This window comes from Sorex araneus, chromosome 1 (genome assembly GCF_027595985.1).
Source record: "Sorex araneus isolate mSorAra2 chromosome 1, mSorAra2.pri, whole genome shotgun sequence".
Classification (NCBI taxonomy): Eukaryota; Metazoa; Chordata; class Mammalia; order Eulipotyphla; family Soricidae; genus Sorex; species Sorex araneus.
In genome coordinates, this window is record NC_073302.1 from 330,827,326 (window position 1) to 330,853,446 (window position 26,121).

At 42.1% G+C, this 26,121-nt stretch overlaps 1 pseudogene; it reads right to left on the reverse strand.

The window, feature by feature from the left end:
* Positions 1–210: 210 nt before the first annotated feature.
* On the reverse strand, positions 211–19,348 carry LOC129402293 (uncharacterized; annotated as a pseudogene).
* Between the last annotated feature and the right edge of the window lie 6,773 nt (positions 19,349–26,121).

Sequence of the window (26,121 nt, forward strand, 5' to 3'; positions counted from 1 at the left end):
CATGGTGATTCAATAAAAATAAATAAATAAATAAATTTTTAAAAAAAGAAAAAAGAATTTACTGTGTCTTTGGACAAATATACTCTCCAACATTGAATCATATTCATAGATGGTACCTTAGATGATGATAAATTCAACTATTTCAGAAATCATACTGACCTGTATATTTCTTCAATATATACACTGATGGGTGGTAGAATATCACTTGTATCACTTGTTATCCCGTTGATCTTCGATTTGCTTGAGTGGGCGCCAGTAACATCTCCATTCATCCCTGTTGTGTGATAGTGTAGCCCAATGGTATCTGCTCGCTCCAGGAACACGAAGAGCCTCAAACCGTTTGTTCAGGGTTTTGATGAAGAAGTCTGACCATCTCATAGGTGGGCGGCCATTCGGTCTTTTGACGTCCGGTGGAATCCAGTCGGTAACAGCTCTAGTCCAGTGGTTGTCTCTAAATCACATTACGTGTCTGGCCCATCGGATTTCCAATGCCTTGGCGAACGAGACAGCGTCCCTGATTCTTGATCATTGATGGAGGTCGGAACTCTGGATTCCTTCTCTCACTTGAGTGAAATGTGATATTCCAAGCATAGCTCTTTCGATTCCTCTTTGAGATACCTGAATAGCATTCTCATCCTGTTTTCATAGAGCCCAGGTCTCTGAGACGTATGTTAGTGCAGGAAGAATGGTGGAGTTGAAAAGATGTGCCTGGAGAATAATAAGAAATAGTAGAATAATAAAAAAATATATTTCTCTAATATTTGGGTTTTGTTATCATTCCTGGGACAATGTTCCTCAGACCCTTGGAATTTCTAGAGCTGTAGGAATGTCTTTAATTATTTGTAAGAGGTCCTTTTTTGAGCTTATGCTAATGAAGTGGCTTTTGGAAATCTCTTTGCTTCATAGTATTGAGTGATTGCCTTGGGAACTGACCTTGTTATTTGAGTGGTTTCAATTTTTACTCCCCCACTCCCACTTCTCCCAAGGGAAAAACACTAAAGTTTTCCAGTCACCAATAATCTAATCAATTATATCTAAGTGACAAAAGTTCAAAAGGATGGGGATAGGCTGTCAAAGAGCTTGCAAGCTAGTGAATACCAGATTTGGAGAGGGAGTTTGGTCAGAAAACAGAAGCTACGCATTCCTTCCTGTATACCTTCCCCAGAGCTCTCTGACTATTCCTGAGCTGTATCTTTTAATAGTAAACCAGCAATCTTTTAAGTCACACGTTTCTCTGAGTTTTCTCAGTTATTCTATCAAATTCATTTAACCCAGGAAGGAGATTCTAGGTACCTTTGATCTATAACCTTAGGAAACAACCTGAATTTACTAGCATCTGAAGTGGGATTGGGGTATATAGTTTTATGGAACTGAGCCTTAAATTAACCTCTGCATTCTTATACTCGTTTTCAGGTAAGTAGTGTCAAGAGTGTGTCCATTGCTTAATTGTTTGGTGATGTGTGGTAAAACATTGCACAGGATTTCTTTTTTTTAAAACTTTATTTTTTATTAATTCACTGTACAGTAACAAAAATTTAATGTTTGAACTTTGATCATACGGTCACCCAATACCCATTCCTTCACCAGTGCACATTTTCCACCACCAAAATCCCCAGTATTCCCCCCCCCCGCCCCTCCGCCATTCCATACATCCCCTGCCTGTGTGGCAGACAATTTTCAAGGTATTCTTTCTCTACTTTAGTTACCTTCGATATTTTGAGACTAGTCCTACCTCCCGTCATATCTGCCAAAAATACAATGGCTAGACAATGTGTTTTGTATTGCTTGTTATGGATATAACATAATGCCATGCGGCTGCTTTTGCTTTAGGAATTCTAAGATTTTAATAATTAGGGTCTGAAGAAATTGCTGCCACAGGTTGCTCGGGTCTGAGATTCCTGTGTGTGTCTCTGGATCGTGGCCACGTGGGAGCTGGTGCTTCTTGCTGGCTTCTAGAAAATGGAGACCACTGGAGCTCTTAGAAGGCAGATAGATGGTGGGACAGCACCTGCCCCCGTCTGAAGCAGACCAGCAGAGAAGACCTATTGCAAAGTTCCCGGGCATCTCTGCTGCAAGTTGCTCGGGTCTGAGATTTCTGTGTGTTTCTTGCACAGGGTTTCTGATTATTTACTTCTTTGTGACCAACTCTTTCTTTTCTTTTTCTTTCCTTCCTTCCTTCTTTCTTTCTTTCTTTCTTTCTTTCTTTCTTTCTTTCTTTCTTTCTTTCTTTCTTTCTTTCTTTCTTTCTTTCTTTCTTTCTTTCTTTCTTTCTTTCTTTCTTTCTTTCTTTCTTTCTTTCTTTCTTTCTTTCTTTCGTATCTTTTATGCCCTTTATATTTTTTTAAAAGTCATTCATGATTGGATTTCAGTCACACAGTATTCCAACATCCCTTCCTCCGCCTGTGTACATTTCCCAGCACTGGTGTCCCCAGGTTCCCTCCCATAACCACCACTCCCACCCCTGCCTGCCTCTTTGGCAGGCTCTTTTCTTCTGTGTTTCTGTCTCTGTATCTGTCTCTCTGTCTTTGTCTCTGTCTGTCTCTGTCTGTCTGTCTGTCTCTCTCTCTCTCTTTCCTTTTGGGCACTGTGGTTTGCAATATTTGTGATCAATTCTTTTGAGACTATCAATGACCATGTTGCCAACTAACTCAGGACAATTGTAGACTGTTCTTAATTTCCTTGCTATGTTTATTCTGATCAGATCTGTTAGATACTTTTTCTGCTGTTTTGTTCTGCATTATTTGCATTTGTTCTGGGACTTTAAAAAGGTAGCTATTCTTCTTTGCTTCATGTGACGTACATATCTGAGCCACATCTCATGCAAATTACTAACAATGAACAGGACAGGTTATAAAGGGAAAAGTGACTGATAGAAAAATCTCTTAGGCTTTTTGAATTCCATACTGCCAAATTAGAAAATTGTGCTGAATTTCATCGTATAAAGTTGAAGAGATAATAGGACGCATTTTGGAGGAACAATGACAAGGGCACTGTAGTAGTTTTCTGCTGTGCATGGTAAGGTACCACAAATGGATTACTTAAAAAAAATCTTCATTACCTCACTATGTCTACAATCACTGAAATGAGCTGTGTCTAGGTTTCATTCTTTCTTTTGTGTGGTGGTGTTGATGGGGTGCACACCCAGTGGTACTCAGGAACTACTCCTGGCTCTGTGCTTAGGGATCACACCTAGCATTGTCTGCGAAACCAGATGCAATGTTGGAAATCTGGTTAGTTGTGTGTAAGGCAAGAGGCTTAGACCCTGTGCTATCATTGTGGTCCATAGGTTGCATTTTTTTAAAAAAATTGTTATTAGTGAATCACCGTGAGGTACAGTTACAAACTTATGAACTTTCATGTTTGCATTTCAGTCATACAGTGATTGTTTATCCATCCCTCCACCAGTTCCCATTCTCCTCCACCAATGATCTCAGTATCCCCGTTGCCACCCCCATCGCATCACCCACCACCCCACACTGCCTCTGCGGCAGGGCATTCCCTTTTGTTTGTTCTCCTTTTGGGTGTTGTAGTTTGCAAAAGAGGTATAGAGTGGCCATCATGTTCAGTCTATAGTCTACTTTCAACCCAAGTGGGTCCTCCCAACACCCTCTACTTGGTGTTCCCTTCTCAATCTGAACTGCCTTTCCCCCAGTATGTGAGGCCAGTTATTAAGCTATAGGGCAGACCTCCTGGTCCTTGTCTCTACTACTCTTGAGTGTCAGTCTCCCATTCTGTTACTTTATATTCCACAGATGAGTGCATCTTTCTATGTCTGTCTCTCTCTTTCTGACTCATTTCACTTAATATGATACTTTCCATGTTGATCCACTTATATGCAAATTGTATGGCTTCATCTATTCTAACGGCTGCATAGTATTTCATTGTGTAGATGTACCAAAGTTTCTTTAACCAGTTATCTGTTTTGGGGCACTCTGTTTTTTTTTCCAGAATTTGGCTATTGTAAACAGTGCTGCAATGAACATACAAATGCAGATATCATTTCTACTATACCTTTTTGCCTCTCTGGGATATATTCCCAGAAGTGGTATTACTGGGTCACATGGGATCTCAATTTCTAATTTTTTTTGAGAATTGTTCATGTTGTTTTCCAAAAGGGCTGAACCAGTCAGCATTCCCACCATCAGTGAAGGAGAATCCCTTTCTCCCCACATCTGCGCCAACACTGGTTGCTTTTGTTCTTTTGGATGTGGGTCAGTCTCTGTGGTGTGAAATGATATCTCATTGTTGTTTTAATCTGCATATCCCTGTTTATTAGTGATGTAGAGCATTTTCTCAGTGTCTTTTAGCCATTGGATTTCTTATTTGAAAAAATTTCTGTTCATTTCCACCTCCCATTTTCTGCTGGGGTTGGATGTTTTTTTCTTGTAGAGTTCAACCAACCAGTGCTCTGTATATCTTTGATATAAACCCCTTATCAGAATGGGTATTGGGTGAATATCTTTTACCATCCTGTAGACTGTCTTTGTATTTTGGTCACTGTTTCTTTTGAGGTGCAGAAGCTTCTTAGTTTAAGATTGTCCCATTTGTTTATCTCTGTTTTCATTTACTTGGCCAGTGTCGTGTCATCTTTGAAGATACCTTTAGCTTCAATGTCGTGGAGGGTTTTGCTAACCTTGTCTTCCATGTACATTGTGGATTCTGGTGATGTTGATATCTTTAATCCATTTTGACCTGACTTTTGTACATGGTGTTAGGTAGAGATCTAGGCCCAATTTTTTGCATGTAGTTGTCCAATTTTGCTAGCACCATTTGTTGAAGAGGCCTTCCTTGCTCCACTTCACATTTCTTGCTCCCTCATCAAAGATTAGGTGATCATATATTTGAGGGTGTGTGTCAGGATATTCAAATAGGTTGCATTCTTATCTCTAGGTTTGACTGGAGGCAAACTTTGAGCTTTTCAAGGTTGATAAAAGTTGTTTTCCAGTGGCTGTATGACTTCTCCTTCACTTTTCCTGGATATGGGATAGAGTCTTAGATCCCAGAGCCTACCAGCTATTCTTTGACTCTTAGACTTCCTAATCACAGCTCCTCATTTCATCAAGACAGCAGGGAGAGTCTCTCTAGTACTCTATCACAATGGAGTTTCGTATATGTATATCCCAATAAGAATTTTAGCCAATCACCTTTGCCATACTCTGTTAGTTAGAAACAATAGACGGCACCACTCATCTTCAAGGATAAGGGAGTATAGCAATTGAACATGGAATATGCAAGTCACAGGCATGGAATTCACAGAAAAGATTTGGCAGTTATAGCCAAGGTGGTAAACCAGTGGTTTTCAGCCTTTTGACACCTGCTAACTAGTGTTGGTCCATGGATGGATGGGCGAAGATCCACTAATCAAGGTGACATAGAGGGTCATATTGATAAAAGGTGGAGAAAAACCTTGTTCAATGCATTATGATTGTGTCTGCTAGGATTAACTAACTAATGCTTAGTTAAACCCATAGTGTGTTCAACTGAAGGCACCCAGGCTTCACAAAACTGATTATTAGAGTTTCAGGAATCTTATGTCAGTTATAAAAGACAACTACTGCTAAAATGAAGTGGTATAAGGGTACATATCGATTAATCTTATTACAAACAAAAGTAAAAATATTCAAGACATATCACTTCCTAATTATTTTACTGCACTCTGTCCTTTGTGCTCTTGAGATTATTTTATCTATGGATAGAATATTATCTAGTGGGTGTGTTTGTTTATGCATCTCTTCTCATCATTGCCCTCGGTGACATTACACTGATAGCTTAAAGCCATGGTGGGAGAACTTATACCACAAAAAATAACAAATGCTAATAATGAGGGACCTTTACCTGGGGAGCTAGGAGTTAATACTTACCATGCCTAAACTCCATAAGCATGTTTATTTTGATTCCTTATGGGCCAGGAAATCTGGGCAAAGCTGGTAATTGTGACATCCCAAGGATATCAGGGCAGGTCTTAACAATCTTTTGGTTTTTTCCTCGTGATTCCAGGATGTCTCTGGAGTTCTTTATTTTTTCTTTTGTTTTATTTTTTGGGCCACACCCAGTAGAGTGCAGGACTTATTCCTAGCTCTGCATTCAGGGATCATTCCTGGCAGGGCTCAGAGGACCATTGTACGGGGGATCAAACCTGGTCAGCCATGAGCAAGCCAAGCATCCTACCCACTCTACTATTGCTCTGGCCATTTTCTGCAGTTCTTAACATCACAGCTACATTCTAGGCAGAAGAAAGAAGAAAGGAAGGAAGCAGAAGATATAATATCCACATTTATAAAGCATGTATTTCTAGGACATCTCATATCTGCAAGGAAGATTAGGAGAAAAAGTCGTTTCCCTGAGCACAACAAATTGCCAACAAAATTAGAATTCTGTTAGTAGGTAGAATGCTGAGGAGAGATATAGTATTTGCCCATTTCTGTTACAGCTAGGTTATGGGATGGAGAGATCATCACTCATGACTGTGTCCTGTGTTTTCATTTACATGTAGTCATGCATGAAGTCATTCTTATATTAATAACAATTCTATGAAGTGAATCAGCTTTTGTTCATTCTGTTCCAGAGGAAAACAAGATTCAGAGACTTTAGAAATCAGAGACAGTGCATTACCAGGTCAGCAGTGAAAACATGTCTTCCTGTGCCTTCCCGGTTTTCTCCATTTCACCATACCACTTCACTCCCACTGCTTGAAGGACTTTGAAATGCATAAAGAATACTTTATAACAAGCTCTTTTTAAAACTCTGACACAAATGGTAAGGACAGACAAGTAACAAAAACCAAGAAGGCGGTAGAAGAAAGGTTCAGGGAGCTGCATTAGCACCTTGCTCTATTTTTGCCCCCAGTCCTTGCTATTAATAACCTGCTCTTATTTACTTCCTACAAGTAGAATCAAGGCCAGAGATCTGATGCTTTGAGCTGGGAGTTCACTTGTACTTCCTGAAATGTGTTCAAGGTATTTCACGGTAGTTATACATTTCACAGTAGCAAGCCTAATTTCCACATTGGCCTCACTGAGATTTGCTTGTTCTGTGGATTATCTGGGCCACATTCCTCTGACATCTGTAACTGCAAACCTAGATCACTGAACATCATCAGTTACCCACTGCAAAATCACCATGGGGTAAAAAAATGAATAAATTTTTAAAAAAGCATACAAAAGAATCATATAAATTTTCTTATAAACCAAATTCTTTAGTCTATGAGATTTCTGTGGAGGATAAATTGTTATAATTGTTTTGGGAATGGGGTGGGGTGTGGTGGGCACACTTGGTACTGAAGCCATAGGAGTGGGGTAGCAGGGACTAGTGCTAAAAAATCTTTTTCAAAGGTGCTATAATCCTAAAACATCTTGTTCAAGAGCTCATTCTCTTGCCCATGGAAGAGCTGTATTGCCTCTCAAATCAGAACATTGTATGTGAGATAGCATTTATTTTGTGTGACTGAGAAGTCATCATTGATTGGAACTAGATGTGTATGTCAGTTCCCTCTTGATGGGCCTCAGGCACTTTATTTTTGCCAGGTCAGCTCAAGCTCCAATGTGCATTAACTACATTTCCTTATTTTTATATTCGTGGTGCTCAGTGATCAGGGAGAATGTCCGTCCTTAGGCTGACTAACTTCTCAAGAGAGCAAATGGCTTCCTGAGTACATTCCTCACAGCCACTGCAGAACCGGGGCCCTGTCCCAACCACATCCTTTCTTGAGCTCTGGATTTCCTGGACTACTATCCATCTGCCTGTCAGACAACTAGGGATCGTCTCTGTGCCTTGAGCCCACAGGAGTGATCCAAAGTGCTCATCCCAACCCTGCTTCTCTGTCTCACCTTCCTTCCCTCACAACCATCGAGGGCTAGAGAGACAGACAATACAACAGGTATGACATTTGCCTTGCATGCAGCTGACGAGTAAGCCCTGAGCACAGTTAGGTGTGGCCCCCAAATCAAAATCAAAAGTTTAACTCTCAATAAACAGCAATAACAGAACATAACCATTTAGACTAATTTAAAAATCATCCACTTAGGATTAAATGAAAGAAAAAAATAAAGTTATACAGCATTTCTTAGAAAAATCAAGGAAATTTAAGAAAACCCAAATAAAAATAAGGAAGACCAAATATTATAAAGATGAGACCAAAGAAACTATAGAATGGGTGAGGTGCTTGCCTTGCACACTGCTGACCTGGGTTCAATCCCAAGCAATGCATATGGTCCCCCAAGCCACACCAGCAGTGATCCCTGAGCACAGAGCCAGGAGTAAGCTCTGAGCTCTGAGCATCACTGGATATTGCCCTCAAACTATCTATCTATCTATCTATCTATCTATCTATCTATCTATCTATCTATCTATCTATCTATCTATCTAATACACACTCATCTGTATAAATTCTGCCTGAACTGTCAAAATTCAGTGTGATCCCAGTAAGCTTTTTGCATATGAGAGTATTGGCAAAAGAAGAGGCTAAAATTTATTCTAAAATTTATGTATAAATTCAAAGAATAGCAGAGAGAATGTTGGAAGAGGAAGTTGGAAAACTTATATAACTGATACTAAGCTTTTATTTAGTTTCAGCAATTAATACAGCTTGTAATTGAAGTTAGGACAGATGAATAGTCCAAATTGATGAACACAGTCCCCAAAGAACCATATATAAATGGACATTAGATTCAGGACAAAGGAGCATTATAGAACAAAAGGGAAATGATGGTCTTTTCAATCAATAAATAGTACTGGGTCAATTGTCCATATAGATAAATTTAAATTTGATTACTACCGCATACTCATAAAAATCAAATCCAGCTAGACTGTCTTTATTTTTGTTTGGGGGCTACCCCTAGAGGTACTCAATGCTTATTCCTGGATGTGCACACAGCAGGATCACCTTTGGTGATACTGGGGATCAAACCCAGAATTGTCATATGTAAGGCAAGCATGTGTTACCTGCAGTAACATTTCTCTAGCCCCTATGTTCTTATAAGTAAGTGATGAGGGACCAGAGATATAGTACAGCCTTGCCTTACTTGCAGTGAACCTGAATTTGATCTCAGGCATCCCATATGGCCCTCTGATCCTGACAGGAGTAATCTCTGAGCTCAGAGCAAGAAGTTAGCCCTGAGCACTGCAAAATGTGGTCTCAATACCAAAATTTTTTTTTAAGAAGTTAAGTTCCAACTCAATTCATTTAATAGAATGCAACAAAAAGATTCTTATGACTTTGGAGTAAAAAGAGATTTTTAAACCAGAACACAAACCAAATATTAATCATGTACTGTAGCACTGTCACTGTTGTCCCGTTGTTCATCGATTTGCTCGAGCAGGCACCAATAACATCTCCATTGTGAGACTTGTTGTTACTGTTTTTGGCATATGGAATATGCCACTGGTAGCTTGCTGGGCTCTCTGAGAAGGACGGAGGAATTGAACCCACCCGGGTCGGCCGCATGTAAGGCAAACACCCTACCCGCTGTGCTATAAAGTATTTATACTAAGGAAGGGCAACTCACTTTGTGGAGAAAATATTTGTAACACATGTAACTGGCAAATGACTAATAGCCAAAATGTACAAATAATTGTTTTCAAATCAGAAAAGATAAAGAGCATCTTAGAGCAAAAGTTTAAAAAGTCACTGAATGAAAAGGAATATCCAAAGAGCATATATATATTATTGGGATTCATATTAATAATGCTAGCCTTTAGGCAAAAACCCATCTTGTTATCAGTGATCAGGAGCAAAGTTTGTTTTAAACCCATTGACCTAGGTGGTCAGGCAGCTATCTTCATTTTGTGACAATTTGTACTAGATGTGCTTTTTGGGGTTTTGTTTGTTTTGGGGGTGCTTGGAATGGAACCCATGGCCTTATACATGGTAAAGAACATATTATACTGCTGAGCAACGTCACACATCTGTGGTAATTAAAAGACAAAGACATATCGTATGTGTACTTTACTAATTTCTTTGTTATACTGCAATTAAAACAGTATCTTAATTTAATTTATTTTGGGAGCCACATCCGGAAGTGCTTGGCGGCTACTCCTGGTTAAAATGTTTGGGGGCCTCTTCCCTGTAGTTTTGGGTGCTACTGTAAGCCAGCCGTGAGCTCTGCTCCTTTGAAGTATCTACCTCCCCAAACGTTATTTAAAAGTCTCCTTTCGTTTCAGCTGGTCACTTCCAAAGCTGAATGAAGGTAATTATGCCCTTCTGGATGATTTTCTAAATTTCATTTTAAAATTATTTTTAAACCCTGTTTCTACCCCACTGCAGACAAACAATGCTGGGAGGCTTCTTTCTTATTCCAGGTATACTTCTCACCGCTTTCAGGGAAAGACACTTCCTCCACCAGCCAGAAACGCCGGCGGATTCTCGGGAGAGAGCGGCGGCCTCCCGGGAAGCCACAGGAAGCTCATCTTTCCGCTGGATGAATAGCCTTAATCCCGCTTGAGCGGCGCAGCGGGGAGATTTGGTTTGAGCTAGGGGAGCATCAGGTTCCTTTCATGTTTTCTGATTTTGTGGATTGCATTTCCGCGTTTTCACCTCCCGGAAGTGGGTCTTAAAGTTTAGCGTTTGGGGCATCGTTGCAAATCTAAAATGCTCTCTAGGTAGATCCTTTCTCCGGAGGGAAACCCGGCAAGTTTCAATGCAAGATTTGGCTTCCTGTCTGGGGTACGGAGGAGATGGAGGCGAGACCCCAGGGAACTAGGATAGCAGGATTAGTAGAATTGGTTTCTCTGCTCCTCAGAGAGCTCGCTAGGAACCACTTATTTAAATGTGCTTCATAACCCTCCCCCAACCGCCACCTTTAACCTTTTGGGTTGTAAATGAAGTATTTATCAATCAAGTTAAGCAGCAAGATGCAGGCTTGGGAAGTAAAATGAGGGAGGAAAGCTATCATCGCCGACAAAGAGAGGGCCTGGGGTGTGTCCTGCTGCTTTTATTGTTGAGGGGAAATTGCTATAGAGGCCGAGGGAAGTGCTTTTCCATTAATGACAACATTGAAACAAAAAGAGGACCTTGAGGCTTTTATTTTTTTATGGGGAGATTGTGTGTGTGTGTGTGTGTGTGTGTGTGTGTGTGTGTGTGTGTGTGTCCCTCCATGCCTGCGCACTGATAGATTCTCATGGCAGGTCATCTTTACATCTGCGGTTAATTTTATCTTCAAAACAGTAGGTAGGTACCTACCCGCCCTACAGCGGGTAGGGCGTTTGTCTTGCACTCGGCCGACCCCAGTTTGATTCCCAGCATCCCATATGGTCCCCTGAGCACCTCCAGGAGTAATTCCTGAATGCAAAGCCAAGAGTAACCTCTGTGCATCGCTGGGTGTAACCCCCGCCCCCCCAAAACAGGTTAGTATTGATTCCCTCCCTCCCTTAGTTAAGACACACAAGTTGTGGTTGTGGGGGTCACACTTTCAGGCCCTGACACTTATTTGTCTTTGTAGCTGTGGTGCTCACTGCGAATTGCACCCCCTATTTTTGCAGTGCTCACACACACCTGACTGTGTTTCGGGCCAGAAATTGCTGGAAGACATTCTAAGTCACAGCTCTATTCCTCTGGGCCAGGGAATACTCATTTTTAATAGGAAGTGGCAGGAATATGTCAGCACTCAGATCTTTCCCCTCTATGAACCTGCCCCAAGCCGTCTCTTTGGGATCAGTGCTGGTCAGGCACAGAATCTAAAGGACTTAAACAAAGGCAACGTGTCCACAAGAAAGCCCTGTGCATTGGTGGCAGAGCCACTGGCCCTGCTTTCTCCCGAACTCTTGCTAAACAAAGTGGCCAGCCAATTTGTACTAAAATTGATGAAACAATATGTTTTTAAAAGTTTATCTCTCATAGTGTTAGGGCGCGGATTGAGATCTCCCTATAACGACAAAGAGACTCCAGAGACTGCAAACAGCAAGCAGGGTTTATTGTAAGACTGGCTAGCCAGGGTCCAGCCGCCTATGTGGACACGCAGGCCCAGCAGGTTGGGCAAAGACCCCGAGCTTCCCCACAGGAGATCTTATATAGGTAGGCCTTCCCCAACCATTACAGCAGAGCCCGCGCATTTCACAGCCAATAGATTTGTAATATTACAAACTTTCTTAACCAATCCATTTAAAAGGACTTCACTCCTTAGCTTATGGCTTTAGAGATCAGTATTCTCGCCAATATTCAGGAATGTCCCGGTTCTGGGGGCAGTCCTGGGTCTTGTGATATGGGTCGTGTGATATGGATCTGGTTATCTGGTCTGACCACCACCCTTCTTGCGACCCAGGGTGCCTGTATCCAAATTCCTTGCTCAGGGACAGATAGACAAATTGTTCTAGAATGCGGGCTCCTGTAAAAAGAGTCTTAAGAAAGCTAAATAGATTCCTGTGGTCTGTCCTGGGCCAGATCCTCACATTCCTCCCTTTTCCTGCTACATATTGAGGAATCTTTCTCTATGCCCAGCCTCTGGACTGAAGGATACCCTTCCCTGGGCACTGCAGGGGTTAGAGGCTGGTATTGCTGTCTCAGAACCAGCAGTTGAACAGCATTAACAAGATCCCTAACACATAGCTCAAGAGGAATTCTAGAAAACATAACATTTTAAATGAATTAAAGTAGAAGGTGTAGAAACAAGGGCCAGGAGGAAGTTACTTTGCCACCTATTGCTTAAGGAGTGGCCGAATTCAGAAAAGCCTATTGGCTGTTTGTGGCTGGTTGTCCTTAAATTTCAATTTCTTAATCCTGAAGCATTTGAAGGCTGAGGTTTCAGTTGACTGCACAGGCTGCCCAGACTTGAGCCTCTCAGTCTTAAGATAATGCAAAGGAACTTTAGGAAACGCTCCCCCTCGCCTTGGGTGTAAATGATGAACTTACTTCTACTATCTTTGAACTCTGCCTTAATGAAATACCCACAGGACCAGCTCAGGAATGTGGCTTAGTGATAGAGCTCAGTGAAGGCAGCATGTTTGTGCTTCACATGTGTTATTCCCGGGTTCAAACAGGAGGAGGAGAAGGAGAAAAAACAAAAAACAGGTCATAGAGCAAATGGATAGTTCTTAATGTTGGTGGGCTAGTATTTTGCAGAGTGGGAAGGGGAATGAAAGAAAAACAAGCATGTTTGCTTTTAAATAGTGTCTGTCATAATAAGCAGATCCTCCACGTGAGACAAAGATAGGGGCATGCTGATAGATCTGAGTCCACTGCCACTTGAAGGAGGCAATCAATCAAGACACAGGATGGTGATTAGTAGCAAGACCTCAGGTGGCAAAGATGGCAGACTCACCTCTGAGGGCAGGAATTGTTAAATTTTTTCACTCACCATCCCTTATTCACTTGAGAATTTTTTAGGTGACCCCTGATATATAGGTATAGAAAACAGGTATAGAAATGAAATATTTATTGCTACTAAGTCCTAAGAAAATTTATTTTACATGTGCCCCACCACTTACTCAGCTACATGACTCCGTATGGTGTCATAGTGCAATTTAAGACTTGAGGACCTGGAGAACCACCCTAACTCGAATGGTCACGTGAAGTGTTTTCTATGGGGAAATAACAGGGACATCTCATTTAGAAAGGACATGATGCGGATCAGTAGGCATCAGCAGAGTCTACAAACTTTCTTTGGGCTGGTTTTCTGAGGCAGAAGGCAGCATGTTGTGAATCTAAAGGATTTCTGACTAAAGGCTCAACTGACATGTTATTTTCCTGATAATAAACTTTAGTGGAAGGTCAAGATAAGGGAAAAATTCTTTTCATTCTTAGGACACAAAGCCCAGAAGGAGTTTGTTGTTTTAAAAACATTTTTTTAATTATCTTTTAATCTCCTTGAGGTTAATTTCATTAAGACTGACTTATTGTCTGGTTTGTACCTTTTAAAAAATTGAGACAATCTTGGTATCTAAATATATCTTCCTAAATTTTGTTTGAGCTGCAAAGCACTTGATGAAAACACTACTTTTGAAAAAATTCTTAAGCTTGCTCATAAATTCTTAGACTTTGATATAGGTACCTAGTGCTTATTTCTATTTTCATTTTTCTGAGTTGAATACATAGAGTTTGCATGAGATCTCTGCTAATAGGAAGACACTGACAAAGATTATGAAAATCAGTGGCAATAGCAACCCGACAAAATCATTTAACTGTCTCTATACCTCCCCAACTCCCACAAAAATCCATCAGAATGTCTAAGAGCCTTTAATAATATTAGAAAGGGTTTTTTCTTTTTAGACAAATAGTTTTTCTTTGTAGGCAAATCAAAACTCTTTTTGATGGGCTAACATAAGCTTGATAGATACAAAATTAGACACTCAATTAATGCGAATGACCTCCTTCATCAATCACTTGGCTGGAAAAGTTATTTTCTCTATTTCTGTATTGAAAATCTAAATAAAATCCATGACAAAGTAAAATCCCTGTTTTGAAGCATTTTGAGCTGTGCATTAACTAAACTGCTATGTCTTCTTTATAGAACCAAGCCTAATCTGGACTGCTACTTATACTCTTCAAAGGAATATAATTGAATTAGAAAAACTTTTTTCTTGATCATATTTAAGGCCAGTACAGTTCCATCATTTACTTAGAAGGGCCAAATTCTAACTCCTCCAGGTTAATGAACAGGGTAGCAGAGAGTTTATAAGAAAGAGAGAAAGACAGTTCTTGGTCGGAGGCTGTTCTGTTGTATAACATTTCACACTAGAGCAGAAGAGAGCAGGAGAGAGAACTTCTTTGTCCTTACCTTTCTCAGGGTCTCAGGCTAGGCTTCTGAATTGACTAACGGGTTAACCAGGAGAAACAAACATATCAGTAATTTGTGTATCCTCTCCCACTGCACACAGAGATGAGTCAGTCAAATGGGGTGGTAAATTTTGTACTTATAACTTTTAAATTTATTTTTAAACACAGGATATATGACAATAAAGACTTTTATTACATGAGCAGAAGATTTATTTGCCTTTTCTGGCCTTGATAGTACTCCAGCTCCTTGCCATCTAGCACAGAGCCATCCACTTGGCCACATTGGCCTGGTCTTGAAGCAGTGTATGCCGCAAGAGTGTATATGGTCCAAAGTAAAAGGACAAACGGAAGTATTCATGTTAGTTCAGATAACTTACAAGCAAGCTGAAGCTCACTATCTCCTACATAGCATCTCTTTAAAAAAACTTAAAATAATTTGGGGTTGTTTTTTTTTTATTCTGTTCAGGTGCTTTGCAGTGAGGAATCATTCCTGGTGGTGTCCAAGGGATCATGTGCAGAGCTGGGGATTGAACCCAGGTCAGGTACATACAAAACTAGAGCCCTATCTGCTATATTAACTCTCTGGGACTGAATCGTATTGGTTCTTTTTTTGGGGGGGTGGTGGTATCTGCAGTTTGGGCCACATTATTCCTGGCTCTGCACTCAGGAATTATACCAGGTGGTGTTCAGGAACCATATGGGATGCTAGGGATCAAACTTGGGTCTGCTGCATGCAAGCAAGTGCCCTACATGCTATACTATTGCACTGTCTCCTGAACCTTATTTTTTAACAGGGGAAGTGCCAAAATGGAGTAGGAGTTTGCACTTGATGAAACAGAAGGGGAAGTTCCAGTGAAACACAAACTGTAATTTGTTCTGCATTATTTGCTCACCTATAGTTTGAGCTTGGACAGATCAGCATCTCAGGAGCTCAGTTTTCTTATTTACAAAGCTAGGACTTGGAGGGGCTGGAGAGAAATTTCAAAGAGCTGAGCACATGCTTTGCACACTGAAACCTAAGTTCAATCCCTGTTGCCACATGATCTTTTGAGTACCGCTGCAAGTGACCCTCAACCGCCACCATGTATGTTTCCTAAACCCCAAACAAGCAAACAAAGTTTGATTTCAATAATATTTATGTTATGAACAATGGGGTGAGGACATCGGAAGAAGGGTCAGAGAGGTAGTTTAGGGGGCAAGGTATTTGCCTTGTACCCTGCCAACTGTTGTTTGATTCCCAGCACCACATCTGGTCCCTCCAATACTGCCATAAGTGTGATAATAAGTGCTATAAGTGTGATAATAAGTGCCATAAGTGTGATAATAAGTGCCATAAGTCCCTCTAGTACTGCCATAAGATGGCATAATTGCCATCTGTGAGCACAGAGCTGGGAGTAAGCTCTGAGTATAGTTGAGTGAGGCCCAGTAACCCCTCCCTTCGCTGCCAAAGAACATAGGAAGAGATGTGTGAAATGCTTCCTAGTCATATTTGCTATGCAATAGCATTATTAATTTTAATTTATGGTTGTAGAGAGGCAGAAGTTGGAGAGATGAATTTGAATATATTTTTATATACATCTCTGTGTTTCTGTGTACATATAGCTGTATTCATAACATTGTAGCACTGTTGTTAATTTGCTCGAGCGGGCTCCAGTGACATCTCCATTGTGAGACTTGTTGCTACTGTTTTTGGCATATAGAATATGCCACAGGTAGCTTGCCAGGCTCTGCTGTGCGGGCAAAATACTCTTGGTAGCTTGCCGGGCTCTCTGAGAAGAATGGAGGAATTGAAGTCGGGTTGGCCGCATGCAAGGCAAATGCCCTACCCGCTGTGCTATTGCTCCAGTCCAGCTGTATTCATGAGTTTATATTCATGAGTTTATAAAACACACTAGAGTAATTAAATGAGAGAACTTAATTTGTGTAATACTTATTTTTATTTATAAGTAATTAAAAGTGAATATTTAGTCTTAATTGATCTCTATTTTTTCTTTCTGGCAATAATTTGATTGCAGGACCAGATGTCTATTCAAATAATAGTTAGGAAGGTGCATTTCGCTGTATCACTGTCATGCCATTGTTCGTTGATTTATTCGAGTGGGCACCAGGAACGTCTCTATTACACTCAGCCCTGAGATTTTAGCAGCCTCTCCTTACTCGTCTCTCCCAATGATTGGAGGCTCTTTCAGGGTCAGAGGAATGAGACCTATTGCTACTGTTTTTGGCATATCTAATATGCCACAGGTTGTACGACATGAAAGGTAATTTTAGCTTTATAGAAAAATATTTTCCCCGCTTCTAGGCTTTACCCGCCCCCCCCCAGTTATTACCCAATTTTTCCAAACCTTAAACCTTAGGTCATTATTCTGGAGTAGCTGGGTGATATAAATCTATGGGCAATAGACTTGATCCAAACTCCCTGGAGTAAATCAAATTCAAGTTGTGACTTTCATGTTTTGTTCCCTGCAGCTTATACATTTGAATGAATTGTTTCACTTTAAGTGTACGCGCTCCTCAAACCTGGAAACTTCTCAGAAATATCTTTCTCTTCATGATCTTCACTTGTATCACTTGTAGTCCCATTGATCTTTGATTTGCTCGAGCAGGCGCTAGTAACGACTCCATTTGTCCCTGTCGCGTGCTAGTGCAGCCCAATGATATCTGCTTACTCCAGGAACAGGAAGAGCCTCAAATCGTTCATTTAGGGATTTGACGAAGAAATCTGACCATCTAGTCGGTGGGCGGCCACGAGGTCTTCTGACGTCCAGTGGAATCCAGTCGGTAACAGCTCTAATCCAGCAGTTGTCTCTGAATTGCATTACATGACCGGACCATCTGATTTTTGATGCCCTGGCAAACGAGACAGCATCCCTGATTTTTGACCGTCGACGGAGGTCATAACTCCAGATTCCTTCTCTCACTTGAGCGAGACATGATATTCCCAGCATAGCTTTGTCGATTCCTCTTTGGGATACCCTAATAGCATTCTCATCCTGTTTGCGTAGGGCCCAGGTCTCTGAGGCATATGTTAGTGCAGGAAGAATGGTGGAATCAAAAAGATGTGCCCGGAGTCGGAGATTCTTCCTTCTCTTAACCACTTCTTCAACGCTCTTGAATGCATTCCACGCTGCTCTCTTCCTCCTGAGCAGTTCTGGCACCAAGTCGTTCCTCATGTTGATTTCTTGATACAGGTACACATAGCTGCTGCATTCGGAGATGTTCATTCCATTGAGAGCAAATGGAGCCTCAGGGACCAGTTTGTTTTTCATGAACATTGTTTTGGTGAGATTCAGCTACAGTCCGACATTTCCACACTTGTGGTCGAAGTCGGCCAACATTTGTGCCACTTGGCTAATGTTTGGTGTTATGAGAAGGATGTCATCAGCAAAGCGAAGGTGGTGTAGTTGCCGACTGTCTTTTTTTCACTCCCATTCCTTCCCATTCCAGTCGTCGCATGATGTTCTCGAGGGCAGCACTGAAGAGTTTTGATGAAATGGTATCACCCTGCCATACCCCTCTCTTTATGTCAATGATCACTTCCTTGTAGAATGGTGAGATCCTGGTGGTGAATCCACAATACAGCTCGCAGAGGATTTTTATATACTGAGTTTGGATGCCCTGTTTGGCCAGGGCTTCGATGACTGCCTCAGTCTCAACAGAATCAAAGACCTTCTTTAAGTTGATGAACGTTAGACACAGCAGCATCTTGAACTCTCGCGAAACTTCAATGAGTTTAGTCACTGTGTGGATATGGTCTATCGTGCTGAATCCCCTTCAGAACCCAGCTTGCTCGGATAGTTGTCCTTGTCTAGTGTTCTGTTTATTCTATTCAGGATGACACGAGTGAACAACTTGTAGACGACAGACAGCAGGCAGATTGGGCGATAGTTGCCGATGTCGTGGATGTCTCTCTTCTTTTACAACAGACCGGTCCTACTGGTTTTCCACTGAGACGGAACCTTGCATTCAGACAGGTAGCGTGTGAGGAGTTGGGCCGGTGTATTGATGAGTACTGGCAGCAGATTCTTCAGGTGTTCAGGTTTGACCTTGTCTGGACCAGATGCTGTTCGCGTCTTTTCCAACGAAATGGCGTGTCGGATTTCAGAAGGGAGAACATTGGGAACGACATATCCATCCTGCGGGAATTTGGTACGTGGGCAGGTGGACATGGCTGTCAAAGAGATCTGAGTAGAAGTCGTGAATAATCCTTTCCATTGCCTTTCTGGAAGATGTGATAGATCCATCGGGACATCGGAGGGCCGTAATCTTGGTCCTGTAGTTGGCGAAAGACAGGCGAGCATTGTGAATACTCTTCCCAGCTTCTGTTGCACTGGCCAACACTGCTGCTCTTCTCACTTTGAGGTCTTTCCCTATCGCATCTCTGCACAGCTTTGCGAGCTCGGACGCCAGCCTGTGGTTGCCTGAGGCTTGCGCCAAACCACATTGACGAATGAGCTCGAGAGTTTCCGAAGACAGGCATCTGTTTGTGGCTTTCTCACTCTCAGCATTCTTCTCACAGATATGGAGGTGCTGAACCAGTCGATCGTATTCCTCGTCGATGTTGTCAAGGACGGCATCTTCCCATGTTGCTGCAATAGTGCCAAAGAGCTCCCAGTTGGTGGTCATTCTGGGAGTTGCCTTCTTAAACTTAAATTTTGCAGACTTTTCTCCCCACTCTGTGAAGTAGAATTTTGCACGAAGGAGACAGTGGTCTGATCCCGTTTGGAATTTTGGGACAACAGCGACATCTGTCAGGCAAAACCTTCGATTGAATATGATGTGGTCAGTTTCGTTGTGGAACTGTCCACCGGAAGACTCCCATGTCCAGCGTTTAGATTCGGCCTTCTGGAACTGTGAGTTACCATGGGTGGTCTTGGTCGATAAGATGAATTCAGACAGTCTCTCACCTTGATCGTTCCATTCTAGGCCATGTGTCCCAATGTGGAGTTCTTCGGGCGAACTTCTCGGACCTATCTTGGCATTAAAATCACCAACAATGATCTTGTAGAAGGTGTGGTCTTCTTTATAGAACTTCTCCAGTTCCGTGTAGAACTTCTCAATTTCTTTTTCACTGTAGTTAGAAGTTGGTGCGTAGATGATGAAGATAGAAACTGCAGGCAGTGAGCCACATCTATTCAAGTGTAATCATCCAATTTGGGTTGTTAGGCATTCAAATGAATCAATGCTCATGGTCAAGTTCATGTTGACAAGGACACCAATGCCACCAATGCCTCTGTTGTGGCATGTTCTGAGGAACAATTCTCCAGTGTCGAAAATGGCCTGATGTGATTGATGTCTCCTTATTTCTGTCAGACCAATGATGTCGTACTTGATTTTCTGTGCTTGCACCATTAGGTCCTCTATGGATGCTTCTGATGCCAGTGACCATGCGTTGAAAGTACAGACAATCATTTTAGTCTTTCTTAGTTTTGGCAGTCTAGTTCGTCCCCGAGATTTTTTCAGCCTCTCTTTGCTCATCTTTCTCAATGCTGCCATATTGGGGACTCTTTCCGTGACAGGTGAATGAGGCAAATCATCCAACTACACTACATCCACTACCCAGCTACCACCACACTCCAGGCCGCTCTCCAGACACTTGGGCCGAACCTCATGTACGAGTGAAGCCCCGCAAAGCCAGGTAAGAGGAACTTTAAGACCTTGAACTCTAGGTTCAACGAGACCTGGAAACAAGATCCTCTGTCTGCCTCCTCCAATCTCCGGCATCTGAGGGAGGGGTCCAACCCAGACGCCCCACGCTACCCAAGCCAGATAAATACCTCACTGGCTGACCCCCACTACATCTACTACCCAGCCACTGCCACGCTCCAGGCTGCTCTCCAGACCAGTGGTCGCTCGACAAACCATAAAAGACTTAATACCCATTATTCCCACACCATATTTGATAGGGTTCAAATTTGGTGTGAACCATGGTAACACCTCTAAGGGCAATTGGAGGCCACCCTAAAAGTCTCTGTCCCTCTTGGAAAGCCCGGCAAGCTACCGAGAGTATCCCGCCTGCATAGCAGAGCCTAGCAAGTTACCTGTCGCGTATTCGATATGCCAACAACAGTAACAACAATTGACCTTCATGATCTTATTCAGAAAAAGCAATATCTCAATTCTAAGTGTGGTATTATGTAGATAATTTTCTCAAGCATATGTAGATAATTTTCTCAAGCTAAAAAATAAGTAATAAGTTCTATATTTACTTTTCCTGTAATATTATTGCAAAGAGCTATTCATCTTTCTGATCTATCTAATATCTAAAGTATTTTCAGGAGCTCAGATATTCAATAGCCCCTGTCCTCCTTCTCATCTGGTCTTTTCTTGTAGAAAAGTGATGTTAACTAAACGTCATTTTCTGGGGCACCTGGGCCAACTTTTACCTGATCTGGAGTCTCCATTGCTGTTTTGGGGGTAGTTTGAAATTTTATTTACAGCAAGAATATAAACACGTATCACATTCGGGAGTTGGGAGCTGGCTCATCGATACCCAGGTGCCAAATTTTAGAGACTATAGATTCCCCTTGCTTTGAAAATTTACTAACCACAACTAAGAATTTCATATTAGTGTAGACAAAAGCAGGAGATTCAGTGAACCTCTACACCACTATTCCTCCAGATACTATAAATATTTCTGACTATTTGGGAAGGGCAATTCTTTCAAGTAGCAATGTAAAATGTAGCTGGGAATCAATCATCCAAACTGGATTTTTCTAAATACAGTTATGTATTCAACAAATATAATGAAAACATTCTCTGTCCAACTTTCATGGGGTTACTTATTTTTTAACTTGAGAAAAATATCTACATATGTTCTGCTAACATTGCACTTAGAATTGAGATATTACTTTTCCTGAATAGATCATGATCCATCAGGACGTCGGAGGGCAGTCATCTTGGTCTCAGAGTTGGTGAAGGACAGGCGAGCGTTGTGAATACTTTTCCCAGCTTCTTCCATATTGGCCAACACTCCTGCTCTTCTCTCTTTGAGGTCTTCCTTTATCTCTTCTCTGCACAGCTTTGGGAGCTTGGACATTAGCTTGTGATTGCCTGAGACTTGTGTGAAACCACATTGGTGAATGAGCTCGAGACTTTCCAAAGACAGGCGTCTGTGTGTGGCTTTCCCACTCTCGGCATTCCTTGAGCAGTCATGGAAGTACTGAACCAGTCGATCATATTCCTCATTGATGTTGTTAACTACAGCATCTTCCCACATTGCCAAAATAATGCCAAAGAACTCCCAGTTGGTGATCATTCTGGGAGTTCTCTTCTTAAACTTGAACTTTGCAGACCTTTCTCCCCACTCTGTAAGTAGAATTTTTCACGAAGGGGATGATAATCTGATCCCGTTTGGAATTTTGGGACAACAGCGACATTGGTCAGGCAAAACTCTTCGATTGGATATGATGTGGTCAGTTTCATTGTGAAACTGTCCACCGGGAGACTCCCATGTCCAGCGTTTAGATTCGGCCTTCAGAAACTGTGAGTTACCATGGATGGTCTTGGTCGACATGATGAACTCAGACAGTCTCTCACCCTGTCCATTCCATTCTAGGCCATGGGTCCCAATGCGGAGTTCTTCAGGCAACTTTCTCAGTCCTATCTTGGCATTAAAATCACCGACAATGATCTTGTAGAAGGTGTGGTATTCTTTATAGAACTTCTCCAGCTCCATGTAGAACTTCTCAATTTCTTCATCGTAGTTGGATGTTGGTGCGTAGATGATGAAGATAGAAACTGCCGGCAGTGAGCCACATCTATTCAAGCATAATTGTCCGATTCAGGTTGTTAGGCATTTGAATGAATCAATGCTCAGGGCCAAGTTTGTGTTGACAAGGACACCGATACCACTGATGCCTCTGTTGTCCCATGTTCTGAGGAACAGTTCTTCTCCAGTGTTTCCAGTTCTTCTCCAATGGCGTGATGTGATAGATGCCTTCTCGTTTCGGTCAGACCAATGATGTCATACTTGATCTTCTGTGCTTGTATCATCAGGTCCTTGATAGATGCTTCCGATGCCAGTGTACATGTGTTGAAATTACAGACAGTCATTTTAGTCCTTCCTCGTTTTGGCAGTCTAATTTGTCCCTGTGATTTTATCAGCCTCTCCCTGCTCATCCTTCTTAATGTTGCCATATAAGGGGCTCTTTCAGTGTCAGGTTGTTCCTGTCTTTGGCATATTGAATACATCACGGGTAGCTTGCCAGGCTCTGCCATGCGGGCAGAGTACTCTTTGTAGCTTGCCAGACTCTCCGAGAGGGATGGAGGCTTTTAGGGCAGTCTCAAATTGTCCGTCAGGTGTTCCCCTGGTTCACACCATATATGAACCCCATCAAATATGGTGCAGAAATGATGAAAAATGGGTAGTAAGTGTCCTATGGTGTGTTGCGCAGCCGATTTGCGGTCCAGAAATTGGCCTGGAGCGTGGCTGGGTAGTGGCATTAGTGGATGTCGGCCAATGAGGTATTTATCTGGTGAGGGTAGGGTGGGGCATTTGGGTTTGATCCCTGGGGTGCTGGAGATTGAAGGAGGCAGACAGAAGATCTTGTTTCAGGGTCTCATTGAGCCTGGAGTCCAAGGTCACAAAGTTCTGCTTTACCTGGTTCTGTGGGGCTTCACTTGTGCATGAGGTTTGGCCTGAATGTCCAGAAAGCAGTCTGGAGTGTGGTGCTGGCTGGGTAATGGAGGTAGTGGATGAGGTACTTATCTAGCGCTGGTAGGGTGGAGCTTCTGGGTTTGATCCCTGGGATGCCAGAGATTGGGGAGACAGAGGATCTTGTTTCCAGGTCTCATTGAGCCTGAGGGCAATGGATAGGATTATTCATGACTTCTACTTGGATATCTTTGACAGCCATGTCCACCTGCCCACATACCAAATTCTGCAGGATGGATATGTCATTCCCAGCATCTTCCCTTCTGAAATCGGACATGCCATTTCATCGGTAAAAAAAAAAACAAAAAAACACCACCCGGTTCAGACAAGGTCAGACCCGAACACCTGAAGAATCTGCCACCAGTGATCGTCAATACACTGGCTCAGCTCTTCACACACTGCCTATCCATATGCAAGGTTCTGTCCCAGTGGAAAACCAGCAGGACCATTCTGTTGTACAAGAAGGGAGACATCCACACATCGGCAACTATCGCCCAATCTGCCTGCTGTCTGTCGTCTACAAGTTGTTCACTCAAATCATCCTGTGTAGAATAGGCAGAACACTAGATGAAGGACAACCATGGGAGCAAGCCGGCTTCCAAAAAGGATTCAGCACAATCGACCATATACACACAGTGACCAAGTTCATTGAAGTTTTGTGAGAGTTCAAGATGCCACTCTGTCTAACGTTCATCAATTTAAAGAAGGCCTTTGATTCTGTTGAGACTGAAGTGGTCTTCGAAGCCCTAGCCAAACAGGGCATTCAAAGTCAGTACATCAAGATCCCCTACAAGCTCTATTATGGATTCACCACCAGGAACTCACCTTTCTACAAGGAAGTGATCATTGACGTAAAGAGAGGGGTGTGGCAGGGCAATACTATTTCACCAAAACTCTTCAGTGCCACCCTCAAGAACATCATGCGACGACTGGAATGGGAAGGAATGGGAGTGAAAAAAGACAGTTGGCAACTACACCACCTCCGCTTCGCTGATGACATCCTTCTCATAATACCAAACATTAGCCAAGTGGCACAAATGTTGGCCGACTTCGACCACAAGTGTGGAAATGTCGGACTGTAGCTGAATCTCACCAAAACAATGTTCATGAAAAACGATGTTTAATTTGCTCTCAATGGAACAAACATCTCCAAATGCAGCTGCTATGTGTATCTGGGTCGAGAACACAACATGAGGAATGACTTGGCGCCAGAACTGAGTGGAGGAAGAGAGCAGTGTGGAACGTTTTCAAGAGCGGCGAAGAAGTGGTTAGGAGGACGAAGAACCTCCAGCTCTGGGCACATCTTTTCAACACCACCGTTCTTCCTGCACTAACATATGCCTCAGAGACCTGGGCCCTATGAAAACAGGATGAGAACTCTATTCAGGTATCCCAAAGAGGAATTAAAAGCTATGCTTGGAGTATCAGGTTTCACTCACATGAGAGAAGGAATCTGGAGTTCCGACCTCCATCAATGATCAAGAATCAGGGACGCTTTCTCGTTTGCCAAGGCGTCGAAAATCAGATGGGCCAGACACGTAATGCGATTCAGAGATGATGCTGGACTAGAGCTGTTACTGACTGGATTCCACAGGACATCAAAAGACCGCGTGGCCACCCACCTACGAGATGGTTAGACTTCATCAAAACCCTGAACAAACGGTTTGAGGCTCTTTGTTTTCCTGGAGTGAGCAGACGCCTTTGGGCTACACTATTACATGACAGGGATAAATGGAGACGTTACTGGTGCCTGCTCAAGCAAATCGAAGATCAACGAGATGACAAGTAACAAGTGATACAAGAATAATTCATGAAGAGAAAGATATTTCTGAGAAGTTTCCAGGGTTTAGGAGTGTGTACACCCAGATTCAAGAGGCTCAAAGAGCTCCAGCTAAAAGAGGTCCAAATTAAAGTACCCCAAGAATAATAATGGTCTTTTCAACAAATGTTGTTGGGACAAGTGGACAGATGGAAACTAGACAGTTTTATCAGAAATTAACTCAAAAGGGATTATAGTCTGAAATGTATAATGGATATAAACATTTAGAAAGCAGTATAGGAGGATAATTTAGACCAGTGCTTTTTGACCTTTTTATACCTATGCACAAGGATATGTTCTTTCTTTTTAAAAATAATTATTTAATGTTCATTTAAAAATTATTTCTAAAATTATAAAGTATTTATTCATTAGTATTATTTTATTTTTAATGAATCACTGTGAGATAGTTACAGACTTACAAACTTTCATGATTGCATTTCAGTCAAATAATGTTTGAGTACCCATCCTTCCACCAGTGCCCATTGTTCACCACCAGTGTTCCCAGTATTTCTCCCACCCCCCCTCCCATCCCTGCCATCAGCCTCTGTGGCAGGCACATTTCCTTTCACTCTCTCTCTCCTTTGGAGTGTTATGGTTTGCAATGCAGGTAGTAAATAGCCATCATGTTCGGTCTGTAGTTTACTTTCAGCACGCATCTCCCATCTTGAGCTAGTCCTCCAAGCATCATTCACTTAGTGGTCCCTTCTCTATCCCAGCTGCCTTTTCCCCCAGATTTTGAGACTGGCTTCCAAGCCATGCAGCGATTATCCTAGCCCTTATATCCATTATCCTTGGATGTTAGTCTCCCATTCTTTATATTCCACAAATGAGTGCAGTCATTCTATGTCTGTCCCTCTTTCTCTGATTCATTTCACTTAGCATGATACTCTCCATGTTGATCCACTTATAAAGCATCTGTTCTTTATACTGGCTCACAGACCA